Here is a 17,135-nt window from a genome sequence, read left to right on the forward strand (position 1 = left end):
GCATGACAACACACTTTGTCCGTGTTTGGCTCTCGAAGCGTTCCCGCATTGACGTCACTTCCGGCTTCCCCCAAAACTTCAAAATGAGTCGAAGGAATTTCCCCGCGATGTTCGAAATTATTGATATTTAATGGAACGGTATCGCTTTTTCTTTTTTAAACTGACAGTTCGAGATTACTAGTAGCCCAATATTGCATTGCACAACAGTTGTTGGGATGCTGTCACAGGCTCTTTAATGACTGAATGGAAATGATAATAAATGAAAATGTAAAACGGAAAAAGCGATCATGAAAATGTTTCCAATAAATGAATACAATGATTTTTGACCACTTTGTTGTTCAGATATATCACATATTTGTAACTGAATGATAGATTAGTTGAAACAGAACACGGTATAAACTGAGGAGTGACTCCCGTGAGGTTCATGTATTTTCTTCACTCCGCTGGGAAACTGCTCTCATGTCAAGAAGCACCAGATCAGTGCATGCACTGCATCGTCCAATCAGTGAGCGATACACAGTAAGGGGGCGGGGCGAGTGTCTGAGGATTTCATCGAAGGATGGTCTGGTGGTTCCTCGGTTATCGCTCCTCCATTATAGCTCCTCCATTATCGCTCCTCGATCCTCCGGCAGAAATAAGAGCCATGGGACGGTACTCAAGATGGCGCAAACAAATCAACTTCCGGTGAGACCGAGGAAATGAAAATAGTCGACCTGAGACGGGGCCAGAGGCTACTGTAATCTATCAAATACTGTAACATAATACCTTTGCATTGCTTACCTATGGATGTACTTGATCCATGTGAATAAACTGCAGTGTGATTGTGAGAAAAGTGACTTCTCACTCAAACGTCCACATATTTTACGTCGGCATTCCCTGTAAATTGCAGAACATCAAATTGTATGATAAACTGAAAATGTTCTATGTGTGTGTTACGCACACATACACACACAAAGTTGGATATATAATTAATTCAAATAACATAGCTTATGTAAAAACCATGCTGTTTATGCAAGTAAGCCTAGTTCATGTCAGTGTCATTAACTATACTATACGCTGAAATAAATATGTTGTAACATTAGCTAGCTGGCTACTTGTCTAAATTGTATCTTGCCTCCATGGGTAGCTGAGGGAGAGAGAACAGAACTGTACATCCTAGAGGCCTTCTCACACTTGATATCTTCATTTTGTCAATACACAAGAATCCCCACATGTTAATATTTGGTATTACAGCACTTGAACTTAATTGACAAGGGCATTGACATTTGTGCATATTTATTGTAGGTGTGTTACAAAATAACAAAAATGTGCCAAGAAAACAATGTACCGTCATAGACATTAATTTGTGAATTGCTTATCCGGGCCTTCTGGTTCCTTCCTATAGCAATCCATGGTTCTGTGTGAACATGCCCCTAGGTAAGCTAACATAATGCTTAATATTAGCAAACAATGTAGCAGAAGAATGCCCTATTCCTACCTACAGCCGATTGCATAACAAAAATATGGGGCCCTTTAGTTTGCAAGCATTTTATTCTTACCAGATGTGATGGTCCTTGGTCTGGGAGGAGACCATCTTCATTTTGTGGCGGCAGTTTTTGCATTTCCATTTGCGTTTCAGCAAACCAATCGTTTGCAACCATTTTATTAATTTTAAAGTTGATTTTTTTTTGTTTCTTTAACATAAACTGTTCTCATAAGTTTTCTCTCCAGTGAAGCCATATAGCCAGCTGTCGGACCGAGCTAGTCAATGTATCAATTTATCTACCAGACATGCAAAAAATGCAAAACTGGCGCACTTTCATTTCATTGGCTGGAGAACTTATGGGATACGCTTGATTTATATATAAACACCTCCCGGGACCAGCGTTATATGTACAGTCTATGGTGTTGGCAGAGTTGACACGTGACTAAATGATATTCACCAAGCACGCCCTTGGATTTCAGATGTTTTGGTCGTCGAGATGATAAGTGTCAACTTCCTTAGGTAACATTGTCTTTTTTTTAGAAACCATTCTTTATTACTTGCATGTGAACCAATATTGCTATCTCACTTTTATTTTCAGCATCAACATGACATTTTTGCTCAGGTGCATTCAGTAACCCGCCCCTCATCTGACAACGGGAGCAGTGCCGTTGGTCCCGTGCATTGTACCCGCGCAAAGTCACGGAGAGGGATTCATGAGGCAGTAGAAGGAGGCGATACCACAATGATATTGTTTTACCATTGGTTGATTTTTTTTAAATCAATAGTTAAAATCATACTTTCACAGGAGATATAATGGGGGATAATATTACAAAATGGTTAGAAATTACAGAGCAAATTGTCACTAATTTGGCAGCATTGTGAAAAAAGGTCCGATTTTACCACTTACAATGATACAATGATTAAATGACCAAAAAAATCATTTTCAAAGATGTCAACATAGCTAGGCCATTATGTCAAGAGGTTAAACATGAATACTGAATAAGTTTACAGCTTCTACCCAAAAGCGATTACTTAAGTTGCAATATCAATCAATCAATCAATCAATGTTTATTTATATAGCCCAATATCACAAATGTTACATTTGTCTCAGTGGTCTTCACAGTGTGTACAGAATATCAGTATGACAATACGACACCCTCTGTCCTTAGACCCTCACATCGTACAAGGAAAAACTTCCAAAGAAAACCCAGTTTAAAGGGAAAAATGGGAGAAACCTCAGGGAGAGCAACAGAGGAGGGATCCCTCTCCCAGGACGGACAGACGTGCAATAGATGCCGTGTGTAAATTGAAAAGATAATACATTTGCAACATAGGTAGTCCAAATGTTTGGAAATGCATGTGTGTATAATAGGAAGATGAATCCACGAGGATATCCATCCAGGACCTATGATCCAGGACCACAGCCACGACTCAAGATCCAGCGCTCGCGATTCAGGACACAGGACCGCAGGATCATCCATGACTCCGGATCCCAGCGTATATAGACACCAAAAAGAAAGACATTTGGGGAAGCTGGGTTAATGGGAACATGAGAGTACACAGGTATAGACAGAGAGAAGGAAGAAGTAAGATGTCCCCCGACAAACTAAGCCTATATCAGCAAAACTAGGGGCTGAATCTAATCAGCCCTAACTATAAGCTTTATCAAAAAGGAAGGTCTTAAGCGCACTCTTAAAAACGGATAGGGTGTCTGCCGCCCGAACACAAACTGGAAGCTGATTCCACAAATGTGGAGCTTGATAAGAAAAGGCTCTGGCTCCCATTGTACTTTTAGAGATTCTAGGAACAACCAACAACCCTGCATTCTTGGAACGCAATGCCCTAGTAGGACAGTAGGGTATAATGAGTTATTTAAGGTAAGATGGCGCCTGCCCATTAAGGGCTTTGTAGGCGAGAAGAAGAATTTTAAATTCTATCCTGTGTTCTATAGGGAGCCAGTGTAAGGCAGCCAGAACAGGAGTAATGTGGTCCCTTTTCCTAACTCTGGTTAGTACACGAGCCGCAGCATTTTGAATCAGCTGAAGCGACTTGATTGACTTCTTGGTACTCCCTGATAATAAAGAGTTACAATAATCCAGCCTAGAAGTAACAAATGCATGGACTAGTTTCTCTGCATCGTTTTGAGGCAAGATATGCCTGATCTTTGCAATGTTACGTAGATGGAAGTAGGCGGTCCTTGAAATTGATTTTATGTGGGCGTTAAAGGATAAATCCTGATCAAATATAACACCAAGATTCCTTACAGTCTCACTGGAGGCCAAATTAATGCCATCCATAGTTAGTATGTCTTTAGATAATTTGTTTTCGTAGATTCTTCGGGCCAAGTACAATAACTTCAGTTTTGGTCGTGTTTAACATCAAAAAGTTTAAGGTCATCCACGTTTTTAAGTCCTTAAGGCAGTCTTGAATTTTATTTAGATGATTAATTTCATCAGGCTTGATTGATAAATATAGTTGAGTATCATCCGCATAACAATGAAAGTTTACAGAATGATTCCTTATAATATTGCATAACGGAAGCATATATAATGTGAACAAAATAGGTCCGAGCACTGAGCCCTGTGGCACTCCATAGCTAACTTTGGTTTGCGTGGAAGATTCATCGTTAACACGTACAAACTGAGAGCGTTTAGATAGATAGGACCTAAACCAGCCTAAAGCAGTTCCCTGTATGCCAACTAAGTGCTCTAGTCTTTGCAATAGGATATCATGGTCGATAGTATCAAATGCAGCACTGAGATCGAGCAAAACAAGAATAGAGACAAGTCCCTTGTCTGAGGCTATTAGAATATCATTTGTGACTTTAACCAGAGCTGTCTCTGTGCTATGATGTGTTCTAAAGCCAGACTGAAAATCTTCAAATAAATCATTGTTTTTTAAGTAATCACACAACTGTTTTGCGACCGCTTTCTCAAGAATTTTTGAGAGGAACGGAAGATTAGAAATAGGTCTATAGTTGGCTAAAACCTCTGGATCGAGGTTGTGCTTTTTAAGAAGCGGTTTTATCACTGCTACTTTGAATGATTGTGGAACATAGCCTGATAATAAAGACATATTCATAATATTTAATAAAGAAGTGCTAATTAATGGAAAAACTTCCTTCAACAGCTTAGTTGGAATTGGGTCTAACATGCACGTTGATGGTTTAGAAGAGAGAATCATTGAATGTAATTGTTCAAGGTTAATGGCTGAAAAGCATTCTAGTTTACTATCTAGTGTAATATTAGAACTTACGATTCCGGGAGCTGTTGATAACACTATACTGGTCGAAGGCAAGAGGTCATTAATTTTGTTTCTAAGAGTAACAATTTTATCGTTAAAAAAGCACATAAAATCATTACTACTGAGTGCTATGGGAATAGAAGGCTCAATCGAGCTGTGGCTCTCTGTCAGCCTGGCTACAGTGCTGAAAAGAAATCTTGCATTATTCTTATTCTCATCTATTAATGAAGAGTAGTAGGCTGCTCTCGCTTTACGCAGTGCTTTCTTATATTCATTGAGAGTAATATGCCAAATTAAACGAGATTCTTCAAGTTTAGTGGAACGCCATATCCTTTCAAGTTGTCTCGACTTTTGCTTTATTTTGCGGGTTTCGGCATTATGCCATGGAGCTAATCTATGTTGTTTTATTTTCTTCTTTTTCAAAGGAGCAACAGAGTCTAATTTTATTCGCAGCGCATCTATAGCACTATCAACAACATGATCAATTTGGGGTGGTGTATATTTTGTATAAGTTTCCTCCCCTACATGCAGACATGCTATCGAGTTAAGTATTGGTGGAATCTCTTCCTTAAATGTGGCTATAGCACTAACAGATAGGTTTCTGCTGCAAGAGCTTTTGACTAATGCTTTGTAGTCTAGTAACAGTACTTCAAAAGTTACTAAGAAATGGTCGGATAAAGCAGGATTATGCGGTTCGACTAATAGTTGCTCAATTTCAATACCATAAGTCAGAACAAGGTCGAGAGTGTGATTATAGCAGTGGGTTGGTTTATTTACACTCTGACAGAAACCAACAGAATCTAATATAGAGTTAAATGCAACAGTAAAGCTATTTTTATCATCGTCAACATGAATATTAAAGTCACCTACGATAATTACTTTATCTGTTTTAAGAACCAAAGTTGATAAAAACTCAGAGAATTCTGATAAGAATTCTGAATAAGGACCTGGCGCACGATACACTGTAACAAATAAGATTGGCTGCAAAGTTTTCCAGGTCGGATGCGTAAGACTAAAAACGAGGCTTTCAAAAGAGGTATAATTACATTTTGGTTTAGTATTGATAAGTAAACTTGAGTCAAAGATTGCTGCAACTCCACCTCCTCGGCCCGTGCCTCGAGCAATATGAATGTTGACATGGCTGGGTGGAGTGGCCTCATTTATACTGACATATTCTTCATGTCTCAACCAAGTTTCAGTGAGACAGCATATATCAATATTATAATCTGATATTAAATCATTTACCAATATTGCTTTAGATGCTAGAGATCTTATGTTTAAGAGACCACATTTAATCTTCCCGTTTTGTTGCACTGTAGTAGTTGTTACATTTACTTTTATTAGGTTATTATGTATGACACCTCTATTAGGTTTTACCTTAAAGAGCCTGTGACACCATCCCAACAACTGTTGTGCAATGAAATATTGGGCTACTAGTAATCTCGAACCGTCAGTTTAAAAAAGAAAAAGCGATACCGTTTCGTTAAATATCAATAATTTCGAACATCGCGGGGAAATTCCTTCACTCATTTTGAAGTTTTGGGGGAAGCCGGAAGTGACGTCAATGCGGGAACGCTTCGAGAGCCAAACACGGACAAAGTGTGTTGTGTCATGCGTAGAAATGGTGAATTACTGAGTTTAGGCACGTTAATAACGTTTTAATGAAGTTGACTACAGTATATTCATATTTGTCAGTGCTTTCATGTCAATTCGGCGACATAAACATAAATGATCGTGGTGAAGATGATGATTACATTAGGATTAAAAATCGGGAGTGAGAGCTGCTGAATTTCCTCCCGTCGGATGTGATATAAAAACAAATCGATTATTTTTGTGGTTGTAAACTCAAGTGGATGAAACTACATTTATTAGTGCTTTCATGTCAATTCGGCGAACATATGATACATTAAATGATGAGTGAGGATGATAATTAAAAATCGTTTGTTTGAGCCGGTCTGCATTTACTGATGAGAAAACAAACCGATGCTTTTTGTAGTTGTAGTACACCAACGTGGATTAAACGTGTGGTTTTTTACCACAATGTTGGGGAAATTAATGGATAAAATGCACGGATTATTATTATTATTCCCACTCCGATCGGGACACTAGGTCCACCGTTTCCCCGCAGCGAGGCTCCACCCGTTGACAGTTTACGTGGGCTGGGTGCAGTGGCGGACTGGCCATCGGGACGAATCCCGATGGGCCGGTACCGAAGTGGGCCGGTCGGATAAGTAACTAGCACATCCCCCATAGGCGGCGCGTGAGGCTCAGGTTTGAGAAGGCTAAATAACTTCTTTTACCTGACGCTGCCCGCCTCCGGCGTCTATAGAAAAGAGATCCACTCAGTGTGCGGAGTTTAAATCTCTCAAGTCATATTACAGGATAAAGGAAATACAGTGTAAACTACCGTATGCAGAGAAGACGCCGACGTGTCGCACTTATCATTCATATTACATCATCAATCAGATCATCGATCATATAATATCATAATATATCATATATTTCCTTATCTGAGTCAGCTTCTCCAGCCTCACCTGGCCGTGCAACACTCACAGTGTCACAGACTGGATGCAGAAGTATTATTTAACACATTATGTTGACGAAACACTCGAGACAAATGTAATTAAAGTCAGATCCACTCGTGTCTTAGACGTGAACGCGCTCTCAGCTGGAGAGAGAAACCCTGGCTTGATTTACCGAGTTGATAACCAGCGTCGTAGGACCGCTTAGCGAGATCTCGTTTGTTAGTTTGTTGTTAGTTTGTTTGTTACTCAAACATATCCAGGGTCTGTTGAACTGGCTTCGTAGTACAGGGCACAGGTGGCGAGCAGCGCTAATGTCAAAGACACAGACATTATACATTATATTTGTATTTTACATCCCCCGTTCCCCCCGTTGACAATTTACTAGCGGTACCGAAGTGGGCCGGTCGAGAGTCCCGGGATGATTTTTAGTCCCAGTCCACCACTGGCTACATGACCGTATGATCGCCCATATTGACGCACCTCATTCCTAAACTTCTAACAGATACAACATAAACCGATCCTTCAGCCTCATATGAGCTCTCAGACACGTTCAACATTAACCTGTCATCGCTGTCTGAGCTTGCTGCTGTGTGCGCCGTCGTGCGTTTACATCTGACTGTATATATATATATAAAGGTTTACATGCAGATGCTGGGATCCTGGACGGTGCAGCTGGAGCGCTGTGCCCGCAATGACGTCACCCATCATTTGGCGGGACTTGAAGAATCCGCGAGAAGATCCAGAAAATGGTCAACATTGAAGGCAGATTAATGGTTATCAAAGTACAAATATCCAAAATCAGTTCAGTAACGGTTTTCAAGGGGACAATATGTACTCAAATTGATGGGTTTGGATGATGGGGGAAAACCGTGTCACAGGCTCTTTAAATTGTCCTTGGGCAGACACACACACCGCTAATATTGGGTATTTTATTGGGTTCGGGATTCCTATGGGTGACTGCCTAGGAGAGAGCGCAGAGAAGCGTGTAAGACTGCGACTCTGCCTCCTGGTCTCAACTCCAGTTTGTCATGGATTACGTCCACAAAGCCCTGAAATGTTTGCCGAAATGAGATCTGCACCTTTCAAAGTAGGGTGAATGCCGTCTCTCTTAATCAGACCAGGTTCTCCCAAGAAGGCTGTCCAATTATTTTCGAAGCCCACATTGTTTGCTGGGCACCACCAAGACAACCAGCGCTGAAATGATGACATGCGGCTATACATGTCATCATTGATCAGATTGGGGAGGGGACCAGAGAAGATTACGGTGTCCGACATTGTTTTAGCATAACTACACACCGACTCCACATTAAGTTTGGTGCATTCTGATTGGCGTAAACGAACATCATTACCACCGACGTGAATAACAATCCTACTGTATTTACGTTTAGCTTTAGCCAGCAGTTTAAGATGCGCCTCAACGTCGCCCGCTCTGGCCCCCGGAATGCATGTGACTGTGGAGGCTTCGGTCTCTAAATTCACGTGTCTCATAATAGAGCTACCAATAACCAGAGTTGGCTTCTCAGCGGGTGTCTCGCTGAGTGGGGAATATCTGTTAGATACGTGAACGGGTTGGTGGGGACCTGCGGGTTTCGCGTTATGCCCCTTCTGAACAGTCACCCAGCCTCCCTGCTGCTCGGGAGTTGCCGGGGGACGGCTAAGAGGAGCTTCCTTTTGCCGGTCCGCACATGCTAACATGGGCTTTACTTTAGCTGAGTTACTTTCTAAGATGCGGAGCCGGGCTTCTATGGCTATGATTCCCGCCTCCAACCTAACAACTATACTACATTTAACACATGTATCCTTACCAGTAAGGGAGGCCGGGAAGTAACCAAACATGAGACAGGAAGAGCAGGAAATAGCACCAGAAGGTGGGGAAAGAGCCATGGCTAGCTATCAAGCTAAAGTAGCTACCGTTAGCAAACCCGAAAAGAGTGTAGGCAACTGTGGAGTTACAGTCGCTAAGAGAAGGAGAGTTGTGAGTGCTTAAGTTGTAGTAACGTGTGATTACAACGTCAGGCAGTTGCCGTGATCAAGAGTTTTAAAACGATCGATTAAGTTTAAGTTAATAAGCTATCAGCAACAGAACAGGCACACGGGATACCCGGAGATGACAACAACAACCGGAAGTTGCAACGTGCTCACCGCAATAGGTTCCTCCTTCCGCTCTCCTTCCGCTGTTTCGGAAGTCAGTGTTGGTCCCCTGACTACATACAAGAAAGTGGTAAGTTGGGTTTATAAATGTCAAAGTAGTTGACTAACTTCACACTCTAGATATGTGAACTATCCTGACAAACTACCACTAACTTTATTAGCTAAGTGATATGCATGTTAAATAACCGATATGCATGTTAAGTTAACATGCATATTGGTAAGGTTAACATTGTTAACCTTTCCTACCAGCAAAGCTAATGACTTATAGCCATAGACACGGTAGGAAAAAGCTAATATAACAACTAAAGGTATCCTTACTGGAGCAGCAGGGCTGAAGGTTCCTTGGTAGCTCAAACAGAATGCTAGCTAACATGCTTAGTTTGAATCTTCTCCTTAATGAGACCCGCAGGATCGTGGCCGACTTTACTGTCTTTAAGCGGCTGTACCGGGCTCGGTTTTGAAGCTGGTAATGATGATATCATATGAAAGTAGATGACCTAATGGCATCCAATGGTACCAACCACGTGATGCTAGCTTGTCGGCAATGGGGCTAACAAACATTCTACATTTTGGAGGGAAAAACTGACATGGCAATTTCCACAGGGGTTTCCTTGACCTCTAACTTCAAGATACCTGTATGAAAATGGGTTCTATGGGTACCCACGAGTCTCCCCTTTACAGACATAGGCCTACCCACTTTATGCTAATCACATGCAGTTTTGGGCAAAAAACTTTTTTTACATGCAGTATAATGTGTTAATTACGTCTTTTCATAATGGTGTATTTCAATATTTCTGCATATTGGGGTCCCTATACAGTCTTGGAATTGCATTAATTGGGTTAGACTGTAAAGCTGAGACTCTTGTGGATCCAATGAGCTAAATTGTATTAATGTGTGATGATGTTAGTCCCCATAGTAGTCATTTCATAGTGAGACCATGTTTTGAAACTTGACATCAATGTATAAAATGAGATGTTGTGACATCTAGGATAATCACAGCCTCATGAAACTGTTAAACCACAAACTAGAGACATTTAGAGAATGTGTAGCTTTCCTAGGTATATTTACAATAAGGGGGTTTCTTATGAAGGTAGATATGGTGCAAAATGCGAGAGCGTGAAAACCTGATGTGAGCACGCGCAGAAAAAAAATCTGAGCTTGTGTGCATACATTTACACTTGTATAAAATATCCACGTAACTGTGAACCAAATGTACACTTGTATAAAATATCCACGTAACTGTGAATCAAATTTGAAGTCACAGAAAAAAAAAGTGTTGTAGCTTGTAGAAAAAAAATGAACTTAGAGATGAAATGTTCACTTGCAGAAAAATACATATTTTTTAAATATATTTTCCATTACAACTGCAACTTTATTTATTACAACCTCTCAAATCAGTCATTACAACTTGACGAATCTGCTCTGTGGCAGTATAAATCGACGAATCTGCGGTCTTGACTTTTGCTACACTTCTTGCGATAAATGTGTCGCCAGCCATTTTTGTTTGCAATTCAAAAGATGCACATAAAGCAGCAGCCAATAGGAGGCTATACAGTTTTAAATGCAATTGATAGTAGCCCAAATAGGTAAAAGCAAAGGGGCGATATGCTGTCAAGATACTGTCATAAAAACAAACCCATGTGCAGTGGTAGCACTTTGATGAAGTGCTCCCAAGTGCCCTGACAGAAGTTTTCTTTCAGTGAACAACGCTATATGGACACATGCCATTAGTGATCCTACACATTGTCCAGCTAAATATCTACATGCACTAAATGTAAAAATATAAGGCCAAATCAAAAATAGTTACTTGAGAAAAGATAATATTGAAAGGCTGGCAATAATATTCAATAATAGCTGAAATACTGTTGTGGTATACTGCGCCATAATTATTTTTGAAGCCACACAGGTTCTGGAGAGCCCTAATGTAAAACTTTGCTCCACCTGTACAAACCTTGCTCTTGTATAGAGTTCTTGTCCTCCAGCTGCTGCTTGAGTATGCCATTTTCCTCCTCTAGCTCATCCACCCGAGACTGGAGCATCTCAGCCTTCTTTCTCCATGCAATATGCTGCTTGACAGGCATACTACTTTCCACGTTACCAGCTGCAAAATACAGTAGGACATGGCAAATTAGGAATACATGTCAGAAGGCTAAGGCGATGATTTGGTATGAAAAACGTTTCACATGTTTGAGTACTTCTGTTCTGGAACTGCTCAGAAACTATGAAGGTAGATATGGTGCAAAATGTGAGAGCGTGTAAAACCTGATATGAGCACTTCCAGAAAAAAAATCTGAGTTTGTGTGCTTACATTTACACTTGTATAAAATATCCACATAACTTGCAGAAAAATACATATTTTTTAAATATATTTTCCATTACAACTGCAACTTTATTTATTACAACCTCTCAAATCAGTCATTACAACTTGACGAATCTGCTCTGTGGCAGTATAAATCGACGAATCTGCGGTCTTGACTTTTGCTACACTTCTTGCGATAAATGTGTCGCAAAAGTAATTTTCACCTGTAGATGTGGGGGGAGGGAGGGGGGTTGGAGCGAAGGGGCGGAGCTATCAGAACAACGAGGCTCGGGTGACTGGAGACTGCGGGGCTAACGGTTCGTGTCGCTACCAGTCCGCTGACATGGCGCATCAATCAACGGTAAATGTTGCCCATTACTTGCCCAGTATTACTTTGAATATTATTATTGTGATTGAGGATTAAATCCGCTTTGAAGACCACCGTTTTATATCGTGCAGTTTAGCGGCAAAATAACGTCAGTTAGCCAGCTAACGATAGCTTTGTTGAGTTTATGCCAGCTAAACAAGTAGTGGTTGTAGTCTATACAGCAGTAATTCATATATTATAGCCTACTGCTTTGTCACTAACGGTTGATAACCGTTTATGAAAATAAAACCAATTGAACTGTACTGAAATAAGTTTTATAATTGTCTTGGGCTCCTGCTGTGTTTTTAAAGCCTTTGTAAATTATCCATGCTATTTTCTATTTAGAACGAAGACTTCAGAATCTTAAAATCCCTTAACGTTTGTATGCAATTGTGCTAAATTCAACTCTGGAATCAAGCAAATATTAATATGTTTGCATGACATTAGTTATTTATATTTTGCCATCACTGAACTATACGTTTAATACATTTAAGTCAAGCTAAGGTACATGTGTTACATGTGTACAGCTAGTTAGTGCTCTTACCTGTGATGCCTCCTCCAAACAGCATAATAACCAGACTGTATCATTAAAACTAAGTACCAGTTCTAGATCCTTGACTTTAGACAAACAATTCAAAAGACAACATGTATTTAAAGACCAATCTTTATTTGAAGGTGCCTCTTAACCTGAGATATTAGTTATACAGTAATAGTATTGACAATCTAAAAAAACTGAGCAACTCAACAGTCAACGAGAGACAGCAAGCGCATTTCGTGGCATCTGCAGGCAGTGGCAAGTACTTCCGGCATATGCCACAGAGGCCGCTACTCTGTGGTAGCTGTGGCAAGTCCTTCCGGCATATGCCACAGATGCCACAACTTGCCGAGGCATCTGCCGCTGCTCAACGGGAGTTGCCACAAGATGCCAGAGTAAGAGAAGGTTTACTGTAGCTGCCACTCGCCTTCCGTGGCAAACGCTGCTATTTAAACCCGTATTTATCGTGTAAAATGTCGCTGTTTAGGCATGACTTTATCGAACTGATCTGTACACAGGACTGATGTGCGATCTCTGTTTTTCAAAAAGATTATACATTATCATTTCTATTCAATTTTACTTGGAGCATGGTTTGCTAAAATAAACAAACGTGCTATATTTATGATGAAATATTGGCAAGTGAGGGTTGCAACGCCCTTGGCAATTGTCGCTTCTTGAGGTGAGTTTCCACTGCTTGCTACGATAAACCAGGTGTAGCCTATGACTAGTAAAGACAAATAAATATCTGTATTGACACAGCAACGTGTACACTGGTGTTATTAGACTTGGCTACAGACTTAGGGCGGCTGTAACTGATTGCAGTTGCCACTGCTAGTGAGATACTAAGGTTTACTTTATAAATTAGGCAAAGGACTTATATTTGCCCCATGCCTTCAGCAGCAGCAGGCCATTCACTTTGATTTTATCCCGTTATGAAATGTCATCATTTCGACAATAAAGAAATGCTATAAACGTTATCTTGCACGTTTTATCGAACCATCTCCGTTTCTAACTTTCAATATATTTAAAAAGAGATCTCTCTCTCATCTGCGTGCAGGGCGGGGCCTCACAGACATGCTGCTGCGCTGTGCACACTCTTATTATACATCCATGTGTGCACACAGTTCTGCCGGATACATTTTGTGAGGACACTTTTCCACCAATAATTCCAATAAGTATTCCAAAATGTATTCACTTCAGGTTTACGAAAGTAACTGTATTCGGATTAGTTGTTTATCAAATGTAACGCGAGCTGAATACAGTTAGGCTACTTGGTTTTTGTATTCTGATTACGTAACGCCGTTACATGTATTCCGTTACAACCCAACCCTGTGTACAGATCATCAGTCCTGTGTACAGATAAGTTAGATAAAGTCATGCCAAAACAGCGACATTTTACACGATAAATACGGGTTTAAATAGCAGCATTTGCCACGGAAGGCGAGTGGCAGCTACCGTAAACGTTCTCTCTGGCATCTTGTGGCAACTCCCGTTGAGCAGCGGCAGATGCCTCGGCAAGTTGTGGCATCTGTGGCATATGCCGGAAGTACTTGCCACAGCTACCACAGAGTAGCGGCCTCAGTGGCATATGCCGGAAGGACTAGCCACTGCCTGCAGATGCCACGAAATGAGCTGGCCCTACTGCAGTCAACTTTATATTTCTTATTGTGTAAAGCATTTATTATTTTCATTTTCCCCCTCTCATATTCAGTGTGGACGGATTGAGACAGTGTGGTGTCCAGAGGGATGGACGTCCTGTCTGTTGGTTTGGAGAGGACTGAGGGTCTTTCCTCAGCGAGGAGGACCAGGGCTGATGAAGGAGCCCATGCTGGGCAAAGCTGATACCAACTGCACAGGCCTAGTCTGTCACGTTATTTGACTAAATGTGTTTACTTATACATTTAATAGGTTTACACCTTCTGTCCATATGTGCTTTTTATTTAAAACATTTGATTAACTTTTGGTTCACATTTCAATAAATTGTATTTGTATTTGCATTCCTTTCGTCCATTATTCTTACTGAACATGTTAGATTACACATTCACATCTGACTGAAGATTGGCCCCATTTATTTGTGACGTTGGAAACTCTGGTACAAGGCACAGGTGATGTGAAGCTCATAAAGTGAGGCAAATAGAAATAATCAGCTGATGGAGTGTAGATGTGGAAATAGGTGCATTCGATCAGCTGACTATGTTTTTCGCCACACTTTATAAGCCTGACTATAACCACCCCTTCTCTGAGGTGCAGGCAGCGTCACAAACAAATGATGGTCCTGATAGACTACAAAAATATTCGGTGTGCAGATCTTTGTTTTCAGTTTCTTAGTGAATGTCCTGTACTGGTCTTAAAATCTCATAACATCAGCTTTTAATGTTCCTCTTGGATGTTCTTCTTGACCCTCAGAGAAGGAGAAGATGTCGTGTCTTTCGGGCATGTCCTTTCCTAACAAAAATTACAGGAAACATAAAACATTATTGCAGAACAAGTGTGTTATTTATGAAAGAGGTGTGTTTGTGTGTTATGGGGCTGTTGATATAATTATTTTTTAATTGTAATCAGATTATGAATGAACAGTATGAAATTCATCAACATTGAAATATATGTTATTATCAAAATAATATGTAACTGTTGTCAAAACCTAGTGCAACTGTAGAAGCTTGCTCTGTTGTCTCACTGAAAGAATAACTTTTACCACGTTTTTTACAGACAATATTGAGAGATAAATAGTAGCAGTTCTCACTATGTGTTAAATATCTTTGCCTTCAATACATTAAATTAGAAAGCTGACAAAGTCATATTGCTTGTTAACATCTAAATGTGACTTTTTGCATGGAAAAAACCCTCAACTTAACTGATGTGTAGGTGATCTAGGATTTAGTATTGTTTAATGGAATGTATATCAGTGTATTAAAGTCAATACTTCATTCATTTAAACCAATATCTTTCTTGATTCTGTGTACAGTATGAAAAAAGAGTCTTAGTACCTTTGCTGAAGTTCACTGCTGTGAGGAGTCCAGTTCTGTCTCTCACTCTCTGGTCCAGCCTGTCTGCATCACCTGGACACGTTAAACAAACAGATATATATATGTAAAGTACCATGTGTACAAACAATATAACTGATTATCTTCTGTTGAACATGTTGGATTGTGTATTGTCCGAGTCAGGGTCCTTTTTATTTTACTGTAACTTTAGAAATTGTGTTACCAATGCTTACTGTTTATTTGATATCAATTTGTAATACAATTAATAAAAACAACAAAGTTTGGGTTCGTTCTTCAGATGACTGTGACGTTAACTTGTAAGCTCAATAATGAACTCCAGCTCAACCAACCATATTGTAATATCTAAGTAATCATCTTGAAATATGACATTAATAATTGTAATATACACACATCTTATTGTGAGGTTGATTTCACATACACTACTTCGACGTTAGCTAAATAGAAAATAGCATGGATAATTTACAAAGGCTTTAAAAACACAGCAGGAGCCCAAGACAATTATAAAACAGTACAGTTCAATTGGTTTTATTTTCATAAACGATTATCAACCGTTAGTGCCAAAGCAGTAGGCTATAATATATGAATTACTGCTGTATAGACTACAACCACTACTTGTTTAGCTAGCATAAACTCAAAAAAGCTAGCGTTAGCTGGTTGACTGACGTTATTTCGCCGCTAAACTGCACGATATAAAACGGTGGTCTTCAAAGCGGATTTAATCCTCAATCACAATAATAATATTCAAAGTAATACTGGGCAAGTAATGGGCACAACTTACCGTTGATTGACGCGCCATGTCAGCGGACTGGTAGCGACACGAACCGTTAGCGAACAGTTAGCCCCGCAGTCATCCGGTTCTACCAGACTGTGACTGACCCAAGCCTCGTTGTTCTGATAGCTCCGCCCCTTCGCTCCAACCCCCCTCCCTCCCCCCACATCTACAGGTGAAAATTACTTTTGCGACACATTTATCGCAAGAAGTGTAGCAAAAGTCAAGACCGCAGATTCGTCGATTTATACTGCCACAGAGCAGATTCGTCAAGTTGTAATGACTGATTTGAGAGGTTGTAATAAATAAAGTTGCAGTTGTAATGGAAAATATATTTAAAAAATATGTATTTTTCTGCAAGTGAACATTTCATCTCTAAGTTCATTTTTTTTCTACAAGCTACAACACTTTTTTTTTTTTCTGTGACTTAAAATTTGGTTCACAGTTACATGGATATTTTTTACAAGTGTAAATTTGATTCACAGTTACGTGGATATTTTATACAAGTGTACATTTGGTTCAGAGTTACGTGGATATTTTTTACAAGTGTAAATTTGATTCACAGTTACGTGGATATTTTATACAAGTGGATATTTTATACAAGTGTAAATGTAAGCACACAAACTCAGATTTTTTTTCTGGAAGTGCTCACATCAGGTTTTACACGCTCTCACATTTTGCACCATATCTACCTTCATAGTTTCTGAGCAGTTCCAGAACAGAAGTACTCAAACATGTGAAACGTTTTTCATACCAAATCATCGCCTTAGCCTTC

At 40.0% G+C, this 17,135-nt stretch overlaps 2 long non-coding RNA genes across 2 annotated transcripts; one reads left to right on the forward strand and one right to left on the reverse strand.

The window, feature by feature from the left end:
- The first annotated feature begins 11,966 nt into the window (after positions 1-11,966).
- On the forward strand, positions 11,967-14,583 carry LOC139435438 (uncharacterized). The gene is made up of 2 exons (XR_011644676.1): positions 11,967-12,045; positions 14,298-14,583. It is a non-coding gene; the product is annotated as an uncharacterized lncRNA (long non-coding RNA).
- Positions 14,575-16,462, reverse strand: LOC139435437 (uncharacterized). Its single transcript, XR_011644675.1, has 3 exons — positions 16,370-16,462; positions 15,574-15,645; positions 14,575-15,031 (listed from the first exon to the last, which is right to left on the reverse strand). It is a non-coding gene; the product is annotated as an uncharacterized lncRNA (long non-coding RNA).
- Between the last annotated feature and the right edge of the window lie 673 nt (positions 16,463-17,135).

Source organism: Pseudochaenichthys georgianus, chromosome 16 (assembly GCF_902827115.2).
Source record: "Pseudochaenichthys georgianus chromosome 16, fPseGeo1.2, whole genome shotgun sequence".
Lineage (NCBI taxonomy): Eukaryota > Metazoa > Chordata > Actinopteri > Perciformes > Channichthyidae > Pseudochaenichthys > Pseudochaenichthys georgianus.